Below are 3,022 nucleotides of genomic sequence, written 5' to 3'. Positions count from 1 at the left end.
TGAGGGGAAAGGGAAAAATAATACAAGGGGGACAAATGAATGTCAGTAGAGGGGGCAGAGAGAGAAGAGGGGTGGGGAGGGGAGGGGGGATAGTAGAGGATAGGAAAGGCAGCAGAACACAACAGACACTAGTATGGCAATATGTAAATCAACGGATGTGTAACTGATGTGATTCTGCAATCTGTATATGGGGTAAAAATGGGAGTTCATAACCCACTTGAATCAAAGTGTGAAATATGATATATCAAGAACTATGTAATGTTTTGAACAGCCAACAATAAAAAATTAAAAAATAATAATAATAATAAAGCTGTGGCTGGGTGCATTATGATAACTGAAACTAAGGAGTATTGACTTATCATGATACAGCCCAGGGCTTGCAAAACTACCATGGAGCTGTTGAGTGCTCCTCACAATTGAGCACGACAATTCCATTAACAATCGTAAGTTGTGAATAATCTGTACAAACCCTTTTTAGATAGCACAAATAACCTGGTGGTGCATGCTTATAATCCCAGCATTTTGAGAGTTCCAGGAAAGGAAGATTGCTAGTTCACAGCCAGCCTCAGAAAATTAGAAAGGCCCTAAGCAACTTAGTGAGACCCTGTCTTTAAATAATACAGATTTAAATAATACAGATTAACTTTAAATAATACAGATCATACCATTTTTGTTTTCCAACTGGATTGTATATCTTTGCTTTTCAGTCTCTAAAACTATGTTGTATCTTCAGTATAGTTAAAACAAACAAACAAAAAACTTTCAGTTTAGTTTGCAACATCTATTGTTATATCTTTCTATTTTTTGACTCACACAGTTTTGTTATTGTAACTTCAATGTACTAATTGTACCTGAATATCTCGAGATTTTTTCACTAGCACATTTAGAAATCTCATATAGTGTTTTATCTTAGTAGCCAAAGGAAACAATAAATAATAACAAATTTAGAATGTAATAAGTAAAGCATCTGACTAAAAAGAATGTAATTTTTCAAACAGAAACTAGCCATGAGATGAAATGTGAAGTCTTGATACACTGAATCCAATCCTTTGCCCTAAAATGTTCATGAAGAAGCCCAGTACTTTGCTGGAAATCTGTTATATAGAAGAAATTAAATACAAATCACTGTACATTATTGTTGATGCTCACAAGTTTGAACAGGTTTTAATTTTATAAATGTCTTCCTTCTTACCAAACTTGTATGCAGACAGTGTCATGAGATGTAGCTCACAGGCACCAAGGCTAGAACTGAGCTCTCAGAAACACTATGAGCCAGAATTAATATTTTGGGGAAGCTTCTGTCTATGAGTCAAGAGAACAACTCATAAGTAAGGAAATTAAATGTAATGATATTACAATTCAAAGAGGTAGTCAGGATGGTAGAAAACAAAAGTCTCTAAAAATTCTATTGCAACAAGATTATTTGAATACTCAAGCTCTGACACACAAATAAACATGAACTAATATGGTATATTAACTTAAAAGATTAAGAACCTTAAAACTTATGCAATAAGAGTAAGATACTTCCACAATATTCAGACATGATTACATTCAATATTTGTACTTATCACCAAATCATAACTGAATAAGTATGAGACGTGGCCCTCAGTTCATCCCGTATTTTCTGATGCAGTTTTAACATGCCACCAGCTTTCTTATGGCACTTTTCACATCTGTATTCCTCAATGTGTAGATGAGTGAGTTGAGGAAGGGTGTACCAATGGTGTAAAAAACTGACACCATTTTGTCCATGGTGAACGTCGTTGGGGGGCGTGTATATATGAATATACAGGGACCAAAGGACAAGACAACAACCATGATGTGAGACGTGCAAGTGGACAGTGCTTTTTTCCTCCTTTCTGCACTGTGATTTCTCAATGAATGCAAGATGACAACATATGAGATCATCAAAATCACGAAACTGCTGGAACAAATTGCCCCACTGTTAGACACCAACAGCAGATTGGTCATATATGTGTCCATGCAGGCAAGTTTTAACAAGGGCTGCAGATCACAGCAGTAATGGTCAATCAAGTTGGGTCCACAGAAGGGCAATCTCAAGGTCAGGATAATCTGAGAAATGGAATGTACAAAGGACCCTATCCAGGCAAGGACAATCAAGATGTGACAGACCTACCTCCTCATGATCCTTGGGTAATGCAAAGGCTTACAGATGGCCACATAGCGATCAGCGGCCATGACGATGAGGACAAAGATCTCCATGCAGCCAAACAAATACAGTGCAAAGACCTGTGTCATGTACTCATTGTAGGATATGACTTTCTTTGCAGCATAGCATCCTCAATTAATCTAGGAGCTATGGAAGTGGAAAAGCAGGAATCAACAAAGGACAGATAAAATAAGAAGAAGTACATGGGGCTTCCAAGTGTCCAGCTGCACTTGATGGTCACAATAATGAGCATATTCCCCACTACAGTCCCCATATAGAAAATTAAGAAGATTAAAAACACCATTTTCTGACTCAGAGGATCCTGTGTCAATCCTAGCAATACAAACTCAGTCACATTGTTCTTTTGCTGCATCATCTCAGTTGATTGTGGGTGTCATGGATTGGAAACCCTCAATCTGCAAAGGAGAAAAGAAGAAAATGTAAAATAAATACTAAACATGTGCTTTGAATGTAAATTATCAAACATAAAATTTTCCAAGGGATTATCATTTAAGGTTTTATTTTTTCTGAATAAAATTGAATTTCTAAAATGTATTTAGTGCATTTACCAATTATATGTGAAAATAAGGAAATAACAAACTAATAAAAAGCAAGGGCTTCCTCAAGAAAAGTAAATATGACTCTATTGAACTTGTTATCATAGGATAAATATCCAACCAAATGTGTTTCAATGGTTTTCAGTAAGGACTTATCAATATCAGGATGGTGCATTGCAAAACTACAGAAAACTTAGTTTCCTTCAATAGCCTTTCACATTATTGGAACCTAGAGAAACCATTAAAATACATAGTGATATATATATATATATATATATATATATATATATATATA

The 3,022-nt window shown here is 35.4% G+C and overlaps 1 pseudogene; it reads right to left on the bottom strand.

Moving 5' to 3' along the window:
• Positions 1–1,610: 1,610 nt before the first annotated feature.
• On the bottom strand, positions 1,611–2,543 carry LOC107158955 (annotated as a pseudogene).
• Between the last annotated feature and the right edge of the window lie 479 nt (positions 2,544–3,022).

Source organism: Marmota marmota, unplaced genomic scaffold (assembly GCF_001458135.2).
Source record: "Marmota marmota marmota unplaced genomic scaffold, marMar, whole genome shotgun sequence".
NCBI classification, from domain to species: Eukaryota; Metazoa; Chordata; class Mammalia; order Rodentia; family Sciuridae; genus Marmota; species Marmota marmota.
Note: the sequence above shows the minus strand (reverse complement) of the source record. Positions and strands in the feature narration are given on the sequence as shown.